The 14,364-nt window shown below is 47.5% G+C and overlaps 1 protein-coding gene across 1 annotated transcript in view; it reads right to left on the reverse strand.

The window, feature by feature from the left end:
* ARHGEF4 (Rho guanine nucleotide exchange factor 4) overlaps window positions 1-14,364 on the reverse strand; it is a 213,718-nt gene that overhangs the window by 13,084 nt on the left and 186,270 nt on the right. The gene's annotated exons all lie outside the window — the stretch shown is intronic.

Here is a 14,364-nt window from a genome sequence, read left to right on the forward strand (position 1 = left end):
GACAACGGGAAGACAGTCTGTGAGGCACAAGGGAGAAAGAGAAAAGCTGTAGGAAACCCACAATCCCTGGTAGGTGTCACAGCACTGCAGCAGCATCACCACAGTGCACGGGCCAGCCTTGCACCTTGGGCTGCTCGGTCACCCGGAGCTATCCGCTGCTCTGTGTTACTGCTTCTGCCTCTCCACAAAGGAGAGAGATGCACGTTGGAAAAGAATGTCAGGATAATCGTGAACTGAGTAAATCAGAAGAGGGTTAACGAGGCATTTGAAAGAAAATTGAAATGCATTCTGCCTTTGGATAGCAAATGCCCCTTCACTGAACCAGAAACAGCTTAATGCAGTGTCTCCATTCTGACAAAAATAACGGGATGATGGGGAAGGAGAGGGTGAGAGGTTCCCAGTTATCTACACAGTTGGTGTGTAGCCAGAGCTAGGTGGGATGCAGTGGAGTGATGCTATGTATATCTCTGTGAAAGCAGGGGATGGAGATCCATGTGGCAGCAAAAACAAAAGGGTTATTGATGTATTAAAAACAGCAGAAGTGCCTCAGAATGGTCATGTAGAAATTAGAGCCTCTCTCCCCCAAAAAGGTGCTGGGATCAGCCCAACTGAAGTGCATCCACACTAAGGCACACAGGATGAGAAACAAACAGGAGGAGCCGAAGGCTATGGTGTAGAAGGAAAACTAGGATACAAGTGCCACCACAGAAATGTTGTGGGATGACTCTCACAACTGGAGTGCTGCAGTGGGTGGCCATAAATCCTTCAGAAGGGGCAGGCATGGAGGGAGAGGCAGTGGGGGAGCACTGTATGTGAGGGAGTGTTTTGCCTGTCAAGAGCTTGATGATGGTGATGACAGGGCTGAGTATTCCCTCTCCTGAGGGGCAGCAGAGGAGCAGGCACTGATCTCTGCTCTCTGGTGACCAGTGACAGGACCCACAGGGATGGCCTGAAGCTGTGTCAGGGCAGGTTTAGGTTTGGTATCAGGAAAAGGTTCTTTCGCCAGAGGGTGGTTGGACACTGAACAGGCTCCCCAGGATCATGGCCCCAAGGCTGCCAGAGCTCAAGGAACATTTGGACAACACTCTCAGACACAGGGTGGGATTCTTGGGGTGTCTGTGCAGGGCCAGAAGTTGGACTTTGGTGATCTTTGTGTGTCACTTCCAACTCAGGATATTCTATGATTCTCTGAATATATTTATCCATGATCTGGATGAGGGGATTGAGAGCACCCTCAGTAATTTAGAGGTTTTGGCTTTTTAACATAAAGCAGTGACAACAAGAATAGGGAGGAGAGTGGATGTAAAAGTGTATTTTTCCAAACTTGGCTATCAGACTTCAGCTCCAGAAGAGCAGCTGGGCCGTGGGTGACAGCGGGTGTAGCTCACAAAAGAGCTCTGCTGCTGCTTTGGGCAATCTGCCTGTGCACAGCCCATCCATTTGCTTTAGGACTTCAGGGACTGGTGCCTATGCAGACCACAAACTGAGCCCAGCTCCTCCTGCTGCAGGGAGGGAGAGGTAACAGGGTGAGGGGGTGGCTGGAGCCAAGCACCTGCCCTCCCCTGGCGCAGTGCTGGGCACTCACTTGCACTTAGGTGAGCCCCACACCAGGTGACAGCAGCTGCTGCCGTGCCCTGCTGCATTACACATCCCTGTGGGAAGGGATGGCTGTTCCTGATGGCTCAGGAAGTGGGCATAGGCTGGTAAACCTTTGCAAGAGTGGCATCCAGCAGACTTTTCAACATCCAAACTGTGACCAGCACATACAGAACATGGCTCTTTCTCAGACAAAATACCTTTGCTCTGTGCTTAAATATGCCAGCCTGGATCAGTGCTCCAAGTACAATGTGTAGGCTGGCACACACACCGTGGCCATTACCAGAGAGAGACTTCCTCCAGCATTGAGATGATCACACAAACAGAGCACTGGTGATGTGAAGGCATTAAAACCACACAGTACCAAGCTGTCACCTCTTGGTAACTAGATGAGAAGACAAGAGACCAAGCCTGACCTAGCATTAACAGCACATAGGGCTGATACACTCAGCTCATGGAGCCATATGGTTCTACTCAGTCACTGAAAGCCATGGGGCTGAGTAGAGAATCCTCAGCTGGTATTTTAGTCCATACATTAATATGAATACCTCAAATTTTCCCTATTCAACAACAGCCATGCTGTGGATATGATTTGCAAAATACAGGAAGTCACAACTCTGGGATAACCAGCCTGGCCAAATAGGCAGGCAAGACACTGCCAGTTCTCATGCAAAGGAATAAATAAAAAAAATACACCTGAACAACAGGCCAGGATTTGTTTAACTGACAACAAACATCATGTTTCTAGGGAGGAATGATCTATATGGACTAAAGCACGAAATAAAGAGCAAAAAAATATTTCATCTGTTCTTGGGATTATCTCAATTAATTTGATACACCAGCACTTAACACACCTTCATGTGTTCAGGCTGACAGGCTCTGCCTGGTCCCCTCCCTGCCCTGCTTCCTCCTGTGCTGGTACCCTGGGGTGGGCAGGGGCAGACCTGGATGCTGAGCAGTGCTCAGGGATCACCGTGGGCCAGGCTCTGCTTCTCTTTGCCCCCAGTTCAGGCTGTGCCTTATGCTGCTATTTTCCATTGTATCCAGTCCAACTCCTAGGCTGATAGAAAAATACCAAATACACCCAGTGAAACAGCCCCTTTCCCAGAGCAGGTACTGTTGGGTAACTCTGCGCCAGGACTGGCATTTCCATGGCACAGGAGCACCTACGGTGACACACATCACTGCAGCAAGGAGAGCTGCCCAGCTGGGGTCAGAGTGCTGCCCCGTCCTGCCCTGGGGGCAAGCTCCTACGGGAAGGAGGGTCAGGACTCTCCCTGCCCAGGGAGGACAAAACACACCAGAAGATAAAAGGGTTTTGGCAAAATGTGTTCGAGGTGGCACAATCAAGCTCTGCTGAGGGAGCTGCTTGGCTTCCAGAGGAGCAGGGATGGAAGGTAATGCTCACCACTGCCAAACATGGCACCTCCTCGGCTCAAAAGGCTCAGCTCACCACATGTTTGATCTTTGCAATTAAAGCAAGGTTTGAAAAACAACTACTGATTTTCATGAAACAACATTTATGTGCTGGCTTTGTAATGTCAAGGACAACTCAGTACGTGTTCTTGAAGAGGCCCAAACAAGTGTATAGCAGAGAAAAGTTAGAAGACAGAATGCAAACCAGCCACCCCACAGCTGCTCTAGCTTCTGCAGCTGGCAGTGGGGAAAACAATCAGAAATCAACATTTTTCTTTGTTTATAAAATCATTTAACTTTGTAGACAGCAGCATTTGCAACCCAAAGGCAGCACTAACACAGATGCTTTGAATCTGAAAATCGAGGGCAGCTCTGCTACTGCCCTGGCCTTTCTGTGTCCCCACTGCAGCCCCAGGCTCCTGTTCCAGCCCTCCCCGCGGCGAGGGGAAGGTGCTGGGGCAGCTCCTCCCGTGGCACAGATGGAGGGGGAGGATCAGTGCATGGCTCCTCCGAGCAGTGTCTAGACAGAGGCTGCCAAGGAGGAGATGCAGCCAGGGCTGTTGCACAGAGCTGCCCCAAATCAAGTCCATTACATGTGGGCAAACAGATCCAGCATGTCAGGGCCCATTCTATGGGCTTGTTTGCATTGCAGCTACTTGGTCCCTGTCTGTCTCAGGCTGGACACCTTGACACAATTACCTTGTGTGTCCTGGTCTTGTTCTGACAGGACCTCCAGGCAATACTAACAGAGATGAAAGATCTCAGCAATTTACAGGAGTGATGAGGATGCCTTTAGGAAATATTTATCTTTGAGCTACTCGTTTCTATTTGAATAAAATTTGAATAACTTTCTCTTGACAATGCCAAGTACAGCAGATCATGCAGAGCTAAAAAATAAACCCAGGAGCATCAAAAGAACTGGGAAAAGGGAAGTTCAGGGAGAAGGTGCCAATAGAATGGAATTTATTTTTCAGCTCTGTGACCCTAAAACAGACATGTTCCACAAAGACCACCTCAGACCAGCCCTTCCTGGTGAGCTAAAATGGTTGCCATGAAGCCTGTGCTCATTGCTTGACCTCCCGAACTTGTGTGTTACAGACTGAAGCTGAACTGGTCCAGCACACCAAACATTTAAGCCCTGCAGCAGTCCTGATCCCAGAGGCAAAGCCCTCCCACAGCTCCAGTTCCTTCACCAGTCACTTTGCTTCCAGAGCTTCTCCTCTGCCTCTCTCATGCAAGGTGCAGCAGAGGAGTGAAAGAAAAATTACTTATGCACTTGCCCCAAAGTAGTGCTTCATTCACACAAATACTTATTTTCTCTGAACATGGGCAGAAGCCAACTGGCCTCTGCCTTGAACAGAACCCATGGGACAGTTCTGAAATTGTCCTGACACCTTGCTCTTGCTTCCTCTCAAAATTTTTAGCTTCACTGTCTAATGATGGACAACAGAGATTAAATTTATCTCACAGAGCTTCTGTCATCTGAGCAGCAGGCACTGAGTCTGAACGAGTTATCTGGATTGTCTTTTGGGAGCATCTCCCCCTGTGGGGAGAGACAGGCACCCCAGGGAAGGGCTCATCTTCAGCATCTCTCTGAGCATGATGAGCTAAGCAAGCCCCTGGGGTTCCTGTCTCCCCTCACTGCCAGGCAAGAATTCGGGCTTGCTCTGCTAGACTGGACTTGCTGCCTGGCTGCAGGGTGCCAGAACCACTGACAGCTCTGCAGCCACAGCAAACACTTCATTGCTTCTTGCTGCTCCTCTGCCCTCGTGTTCCAGGGTAACACGAGCCCTCCCTGCCAGTATGACAGCGGGCACGTGTCCCCTCGTGGGCAGTGCTCGTGTTCATTGCTTCATTCACAGGCCCACACACCCTGCCTCCAGTCAAGCCGTGCCCTTGGCATTTGTTGCCCTTTTGCCTGCACTGTAAGCTGCATATTTTTCAGCACAGATTTTTGAGACTGATTAAGGATAGTGGAGGACTCCCAGGCATTTACCAAGCACTGCAGATCTCCATTCAAAATGTTGTAGTTTGACAGTGATTCTCCTTAACAAATCTAAAAAGTCAGTCAACAAAGATCTTAATCCAGCTAAGTGTGCTACACTGATATTCCACAGTGCTGCTTTTTTAATCAGTGCCTGTAGTTAAGCTCCTCATGTGACATGTAGTACAGCTGCCTCCATTTACCAAACATTCAAAATTTGTCATCACATTTATTTGGTAAGAACTATTTTCCACAAAACCATTCTGACTGGCATTAATTACATTATTCCCTTTTATTTATATCATCCGAGTCCTGATTGCCCCTCAGAAGTGATTTAAACAGATGGGAAGAGGAGGAGGGTCCCCCCCGCAGCAGGCAAGGAGAAGCTTTGAAAGCTCCCTTTTTCCAGTGCTGCAGGAGGAGGGAAGCAGCCCTTGTGGGAAGTGGAGGAGGCAGAGCTGTGCTTCATGCTGAGTGAACCTGTGTGTAAAGAGTCTGGCATGAGAAAGCCTGCCAGGTGCAAGTCCCCTAGGTGCCATTAAATGTGATCCTTCAAACTCCAGAGTGGTGCAAGAACCTCCCAGTTCCTCACCTAAGATGTGGGAGCTGATTATTACAATGCAAAAGAAAACAACTTGAAAATTGCTTTCAACCTTTTACTTTTGGCTGAAATAATTCAGGAAAGTTCTTCTGAAAGAGTGAGGATAGTCACCTGTAGCTAAGGACGACACCTAAATCACCTCAACCCTGTCAGTGCCCTCAGTACTCCAACCATCACTCTCCCATGACCTGTCAAGGGAGTCTGCTAATTTGGGGAACTAAGATCCTTAAGTTTTGGCATAAGGAAAAGCCAGGAGCAAAGCCCTTCTCATGCCTCTCAGTAACTCTGCGAGAAGTTGTCTTTGTATCACACTTTACAGTTGCACATTGCAGCTGCTGGCAACATGTACAGTAAGCAAAGCTGTAAAATAGCTTCCATTTTGACCTGTCAAACAATTTTCCAGAGGACATTTGTTGAAAGTTCTGTATATAACACATTTATTTCCTGGTATAAGTGGAATGTATTTTCATTCTTTCTAAACAAGTAGATACAACACTGAGTGACAGGGTGACAAAATGGCAAAGAAATTCTACACTGACAAATGTAACACAAACAATATCAAACACAAGTGACCGACTAAATGAGCTGCTCCTCAGGAATGTCTCTGCAGACCCATTTAAGAAAATATTGGCCCTCTCCATCAGGGTCAGAAAGCCCAAACATCAGGAATGACTCAGAAAGAGAGAGGAGAACTAGGCAAGGCACAAAGAGCAGCATGAATCAAACGTGAGAAGAGTTTCTAGGCCAGCACAAGCTAAACAGACCTTGAAGTTGCAACAGAGACAGGTGGATGGAGGGTGGCCATGAGCTGAAGGCTTAAAAAAAGGTTATTTCTAATCCAGGCTGCTGGGTGCCCAGTGAAACCACCAGGCAAGAAGCTTGGTACAAAAGCAGTACCTTTTCCCTGTGGTGCATAATTATGCTGTGCCACAGGAAACCCCACAGCCGAACACAGAGATGATTTTAAAAAAGATTAAGCAAATGTATGTCCTTGAAGGACATTTAAACACATCCTGTCTGGATACAGCCCATCAAGGACCTTAAACACGGCTGAGAAGGGACACAAGGCAAAGGGCAAAGAGCCAGGCCATACTTGCCCTTATTCCTGAGCAGTGACCCAAGTCACAGGTAAAAGTGTCACTGGTTGGCCCTACAGGCCTGGGCATTAGGGCAGTAAAATTTATCTCACAGAGCAGTAGGACATTAGGGTAGTAAAAAGCATAGAAGGAAAGAAATGTTGACTATTCATATTACCCACAGATACTTCTTAAAAACAGTGAGCCCTGAAAATGTTGACCTGGCAGGCACAGATACATCCCATGAGGTACAGCAACACTGTCACTCAGGTGGAAAATTAGCAGTTGCCAACACAGTAATTACAGGGACATTAGGATGTCCCCTGGGGTAGGGCTGTTTCTCTCCTGGCTGGGACTCCTCAGCGCTTCCACGCAGCTTCGATATAACAGATCCCACACACTCCATCCTACATGAGCAACCCTTGCCAGGCACACACATCTGGAGTAGCCATTCATCCCTACACATGGATGTCTAACTCCTGGCATCCTTTTTTTTCTCCAGAAAGGAGGATGAAAGTGTACCCACGGAAACCTGGCCGTCCAGATATTGCCTGGGAGAAAGAGTCCCTGCACAGATCACAGGAGCAGGTATGTGCCACATCCTCACTCAAAATGTCCAGAAAGGCCTTTGCAATTAAGAGTTCAAAGGACCTCAAAACCTCCTTAAAGACAGAGAACTTAAGTCATTCCAAGGCTCTAAATCAGCTTAAACTCATCTAAGGCCCTACAGTGTTTTAAGCATTTTAAACCCATCTAAAGCCTTAAAGTGGCTTAAGGAGCTTGAAATACTCTAAGGCTTAAAAGTGGTTTAAGAAACTCTAACTTTTGGCTAACTCACTCCTTATACCTCTCCCAGCTGTGGCACCCCTCACTCCTCACCAAGCCACACAGTCCCATTTACCCCAGACAGCCCAGATGCCACTGGAACAGCACCTGGAAAGTGTCCATATACTCTTCTCCTACTTTCTTTGGTTTCAAAAACTGGAAAGGTGCGAGGCCTGGAGTTGAACTCTCAGGTTTGAACAAGACTTTGACCTAGGGCTCACACATCTACAAAGTTTGTAGTTTCTGGTTCTAGTTTGGCTGTAGATGAAAATTGTGTCAGATTGCCTGACTCCCCACTTCACCTCACCAGGAGTTTTGAAGTCTACACTCACTGCAGAGAATGAAGCAAACCTGGTTAACACAATTTTTGTATTTTCTGATGCCCTGAATTTAACTGTACGACCTGAGAACAGAAACGGCCCAGGATGTTTCTGTTTGGTTGTTCACATATTTAAAAGTGATTGCTGTTGCATCTTTTTTACACTATCATTTCTCAGACACCCAAGTAGAAACTATTTTCATCAGAAAATTTTATTTAAAGCTACATTAACACATTTCTGTGTCACTTATGCTTTGCCCGTTCTCCTCTTGCTGCTGCTGCAGGACTACCCTTCCCTTGTGCACTCCCACCGGCACATTCCCTTGGGATATTTCCTCTCCTTTTCCCTCTCTGCAGGACAGCTCCTGATTCCACTGCATCTCCCACGACTTAATTTTGGAATTTTGCCTATCTACCTCCTCTTTTGCTTTCTCTTTCATCATTATTTCTTTGGACAAATGAGGAATATACTCTACAGATCCCTCAGGATAATGTATCCAAACCAGTTCAGCTGTAGCTATTCTGACACACAGATTTATTGAGGATAAATGCTGCATCCTGGCTCCTTGAAGAAGGAAAGGAAAAGGAACCATAAAGGTCCCAGGCTTTCTGCCTGCTGATGACTCTTGCTATGCCCTTCCCCTAAGAGATACAGCAAGTTACAGAATCAGTTACAGCTTGAAGGCAAATTAATCTAAATTTGTTTTACAAATAAGGTTAAAGAAAACATTTAAAAGCAGATACAAATCGCATTGACTAACAAACCCTTCTGAATCATCCAAAGGTCAGCATCCAGCCCACAACACAGTGCATGGCTTTCCTTTCCCTGTGTGTGCATGAGTTAATTGTAATGGAACACACTGCAAAAAACATGTTGAAATCAGTTGTACTGCTCCTATCTCCTGTGAAAACATCTCCCTTGAATTAAACTGTGCCAAAGTCTGTACAACACTGGCAGGTGCTGGCAGACATGCTGGGCCAACACAGATTGTTTATCAGTTTCCATGACGTAGCTCAAAGATGGTCTCCCTGCCTCAAAAGAACCATGCACAGTTTAGTATCCATTTTCTTTCTTCACTTTTTCCTGAGAGAAACCTACAGGGTTTTGGTGACACAAAACTTACAATTTCTACCACTACCACCACCCCCCATCCACTTTCTGGTGATCTCTTTCCCATTGTACACACACTGAGCTAGATCCTTTCTTCACAGAACTAAGAATTGCTGTTTGTCCTATTGTTTGAAAATGGGGCAGAGGAAAATCTGAATAACAGATAGAGGAGAAGAACAAAAAAAGACCTTGATAATGTCTCACTGTCAGGCAAAGGAGGCTGACTAAGCCTTTGTTTTTGGTTAATATCTGTAAATATAAAAATGAGTCATTTCTTTTGTAGTCCCTACAGAAGGTTCTTCAAGTTATGTACACCCTAGGAAAAAACCACCTTTTCCTATTTTCCTACCTCTGCTAGGTAAAGAAGACGTTCAGGAAGCAGCAGCTTCCTGGGATCTTCTGAGGCCCTGTACTATTATGCTTTTGAATATATCCATTTTATTCATTTGTCTCACATCCACATCATCTGGATGATGAGATTTAATGGCCTAAATAAAGCCAAGGCCTCAAACCAGAACCACATTCCTGTTTCCAAGACCACATGGCAAACAAGCCCTCTAACTGCAGGCGACCAGAGGAGCAGGACACAGCTTCTTTGGTCCAAATAGGAAATCATACACCTCCTGCTGTGCACCAGTTCTTACTTCAGTCACCCTGACTCCCTGCACAACCCTCCCATAGTGGCCACAGCTTTCCAGTAGGACAAAGCAGAGGCAACTCAGCTTCAGCCGAGCACGTTCTGGTAGGTAAGGCAGTGATGGACTCCTGCCATTCCCAGCACTCCTCTCTTGGCATCCAGTGCAAATCTTCTCACTACGTAATTAGATAATGCTTACTATAACAAGTCCTGACTCCTGGGCACTACAGGTGTGAACTGGGATGCTAAAAATACCAAGTCATGACTCCTTAGCAGCCTGTCTTTTACTAATCTCCTGCTGGAACTATTTCATTTGCTGAGGTGAGGAAAGCTGTGTTAGGCTGCTGCTGAGAGATCCTGCTGTAGCTGCTTGGATTCACACGTGATGCCTCTATAAAGTGGTTTTATTTCCATATAATGTTTTCCACAACACTGCAGATACCCAACATGCCAGGAACAGACCAGCTCGTGGTTCAGAACAAGCACAAGCAGTCAAGCCCTGCTGTCCCTGTGCTGCCTGGAGCTGCAGTACCTCAAAGGCTGTAGGCGCTGGGCCTGGAAATACCACTCATGTACTGCCCCTGCACAGTGGCCACTACAAACCAGCACAGCTGGCAGGAGACCACACACTGATCCCGTACTGACTGATTCTTGAGCTGATATCCCAAAGAGACACAGCACTGAACAAGCACAAGATTTTCAGGTGTGCTGTTTGCTCCATGCCCTGTGTCCCCTTGGCTTTGCCCAGGAGCCTGCTCTGGACAGGAGCAGCTGCAGGAAGGACAGAGAGGGCTGAAGGCAACCCTTGTTCCCCCAGCTGGTGGAGGCTCTACTTGCTCTACCACCAAGGGACAGCAGAGATTCAGGTGCCCAGTGTCAAACTGGTGCTTTTTGGAAGGAAAAGCATGCTGGAAGGGGCTGTGCTAGGGTCTCACTCCAGGGAGGGAGAAGGGGAAGACAGGACCTCTGTGCTGCAGTGGGACGGGTGGGACCAGAGCCCTTGTTCCAGAGGGGCCAGATCTCCTGGGTAGTTGCAAGGGAGAGCAAACTCCCCAATTTCCCTCTTAGTGGTCCTTCACACCTGACTGACTGAAAGGCTGACCAACGCCCTCTTGGTACTTGGGGAGATATTTTTCTTTTAGCACCTCCAACGCAGGTGAGCTATCACATTTATCAGTACAAATGCAGAAAGCTTGCATGCACACAACAGGACAGAGAAAGCCAGTGTGGTGTGGGACAGGTCCATGCCACCTCTCTGAGTCCCATTTCGGTCACTGCCAAGTGCACACACAGAGTGGGTACATTGTATGTAGCAACCAGAGTCATGCCTGGAGCAATCCTGGCCAAAGAACACATACAAAGATTCATATAAGACATAATTTTATTCCAGTTTGCAGCACATTCTGTAGTTAACAAGGCCAGTGACACAGCATCAATTAACAAGTACTCTCCCTCTTGAAATCTTTCTTTAACCTGCAAAAAGTGGCTTCTTTTGTTGTGTGTTAATTTTTTAATTTATTTTAAATCAAAACACTGGAAGCTGTAATTAAAAGTAATTGTTGATGGTATCATCCTAAGTGCTTACTGTGTTTCTTATCTGGCCAGCTCATGCCTTGGATTCCAAGAATAAATCACAAAGACAGAATCACCACAGAAATGAGTTTAGCCTGGGAGAACAAATTAAGCAAAGATATAATCTAAAGCCCAGATCTCCCTTTGGAAATTATGTCTTGGTCTCAAACCCCTGTTCACAGATGCTTTTTGCTCTCACAAGGCTCAAAGCAGAGCAGTAGCAGAGCTCTTGTCTGTTACACGTTCTGGTGAACTTGCCCCACACAGCACCGCACATCCCTGTCCCTGCAGGGCTCAGGGCACCGCACAGCACATCCCTGTCCCTGCAGGGCTCAGGGCACGGCTCCTCCCTGTCCCTACAGAGCTCAGGGCACAGCACATCCCTGTCCCTGCAGGGCTCAGGGCACAGCGCACAGCACATCCCTGTCCCTGCAGGGCTCCCTGCCGGGCTCAGGGCACCTCACAGCACATCCCTGTCCCTGCAGGGCTCAGGGCACAGCGCGTCCCTGTCCCTGTCTCGCCGCGCAGCCAGAGCACCGCAGGGCACGGGAGGAGTGCGGGCACAGCCTCACTCTGCACCCAGGGATGAGCAGGAGGAGGAGGAAGGGTTGTCCAGTGGCCACACAAGGGCCTGGCTGCCATGTCCTGCTCCGCAGCAGGAGCAAGGGGCGGTGGACACAGGGCACGCCAGCTGCCTTGCTCCCCCTGCCCTGGCAGTGCTGCTCCCTCCCGGGGCTGTGGCCCCAGTGCCATGGCAGGGTCTGGTGTTCAGGGGACAGCAGGGAAGGCAATCACAGCCCTTCTACAGAACACCCAGCTAGGTGAACTGAGAGCAAACTAAAAAACCCAACAAAAAATGTCAGAGCCTCTTGCTTCCCCCCAGAGCTCTCCTTCGGCACTGTCTTTCTATCACCATCTACAGCTTCTGCACATGATTCAGGGATCCTTCAGCAGCTCTCTTTTTCCTGGGCTTTATTGGCCATTACAGCTTCTTCAGCCAAGATGTGAGGCAGAATTGAATGAGTCACAACTGATACCAGACTGATTAACACTTGTCAGCTGCAGCTTCCAGCTGAATGTATACAGCCATAGGGAAAGCTGAGGAAGGAGAAAACCATTGACTTCCCCATAACAAAACTTGACACAGATACTTCAGGATTAGTCAGGTATCAAGAATCTAGATAAGCATTGGAAAGAGGAAATTAAAATTCACCAACCATTAAACAGTAAGCAGAAAAGTGTTCCCAGGCTCATAGCAACCCAAGCTAACACCTGTGGCAGGCAGTGTTGGAACATGGATTTCCAAAGGGTTCTCTATAACCTTGATATTTTTCTGATCAGAAATTTTAAATACAGGAACAATTCTACAGTTTTTTGCTCCCAACTATTCTGGTACAAAATTGTCCTAAGCAGGAGTAATGCAAATTGCCCCAAGCAGGGAAGGGGAAGACAGTTTCACCAGAGGACACATTACCTTTCCTATAACATGCTTTTCTGCCTCACTGTCCTGGACTCCCCACAGCCCTTGAAGGCAACAGTTCTTTCCTTCAGCTCTCTAGCAGCAAGCAGGTCGTCTCCTGCTGGGAAAGTTTGGGCCCTTTTCGATCAACAACTGTCCTTCAGTTCCCTAGCAGCAAGCAGGTCGTCTCCTGCTGGGGAAAGTTTGGGCCCTTTTCGATCAACAACTGCAATGCTTCCCAGAGGAGAGCTGCCCTGCAGGAAGCAACATGGCAGCACTGTGCCTCAGAGGCACGAGCTGCCCAAACTCACAGCATTCCTAGGCCTTCCCAGGTTTGATATTCCCAACCTAGCAAGCAAGCAAAAGTAATAAGGCCCCCCCAAACTGAGCATGCAGCAGTAGCAGAGGGTAAATTACTTCACCACCATAAGACCAGCTCCATGCTAATCAATTTTATGAGACATTTAATAAAAAGAAGCTCCTGGAAAACTTCTGCGAAGTACCTTCCTAGGCAGAGTGTAACAGGAAGCTACAGTCTCCAATTCAGTGACAAAAGCCACCCAAGGAACATTTCAGGGACGTGGCACCGAGCTAAGCAAGAGCATGAGTCAGTGAATCTAGGCTCAGCCTTGGCTGGCAGATGCTCGTGCTCAGCTTCCCAGCTGCCCCACATGGCTTCTACATGCTGAGCCAAACCCTGGGATTATGAATGGAGCTGATCTACCAGCTACTCTTCAGAGCTACACGTGCACACAGGACCTGCGGATAACTGCTCTTCTCATCTAACATCAGATTTTTTTTTGCACTATTTCAAGATACAGAGCAGGCGCGGCTGCAATAACTGACAGTCCAAACACAGTGCAAGGGCTGCCACAATGCTGAGGCCTCTCACTGCTCCCACTAGATGAGGGGTGCAAGCTTCTGAACCTCAAGCACTTTCAGAACCTGCTCAAACCTCGTACAGGATTTGCCCTCATAGGCAGCTACCAAAAGCTTTCTGTCACTGACACCTATGACCCGAAGCCATACTTTGGTCCCTCACGTGTCATTTGAAGACTGAGATGTACATTCCCATCATTCACTTGTCCTTTCCAATAAACAATCCTTTTTCCACCTTGTGCCATTCAGTTCTGATTCCAGCTGCAACTAAGACCACAGATAAAATTTAGAGGTGAGAAAACAGATTTGTTTGAAAGCCAAGTTGTGAGCTGTGGTTAGCGGTTTTTTTTTTAATAGTAACTTCAGAAAACAACATCGACTGGATGGTTTTGGTGGCTGTTTATCACAATGGCTAGATAATAGAATTAATATCCTAGTTTGAGATTTTTAATAATTCAAAACTGTTCATCTACATAAGAGATTCCCAGAGAATTGCAGGGAGCTGGGGCCTGCTGCTGCCCCACCCCCAGAACTGCAAGAGAGATCTTCTCTCAGGGAAAAGATGTTCTGCACACCTCAGGTATAACAGAAAGAAGCTCCACGGGTACAAATTCCATTTCTTTGCATGCTAAAGTGACGTGATTTTGTACGACATTAGTGTATTACACGATCACATAAATAACTGATACAGAGTACATCACTCATGATGACAGAGACAACAGCACCATCCAGCCTTTCTCAACACCAGATCAGACTCCAGGAGCCATAAATATTCAGGTCTGAAGGAACTGCAGTAGCCTCAACCATTAGCGCCAGCAAACACACTGCCCTTGTGAAAGCTGTACTTAAACTGCAGATTACCTAACACACAAAATGAAGGATCCTGCTG

Source organism: Corvus brachyrhynchos, unplaced genomic scaffold (assembly GCF_000691975.1).
Source record: "Corvus brachyrhynchos isolate BGI_N302 unplaced genomic scaffold, ASM69197v1 scaffold223, whole genome shotgun sequence".
Classification (NCBI taxonomy): domain Eukaryota; kingdom Metazoa; phylum Chordata; class Aves; order Passeriformes; family Corvidae; genus Corvus; species Corvus brachyrhynchos.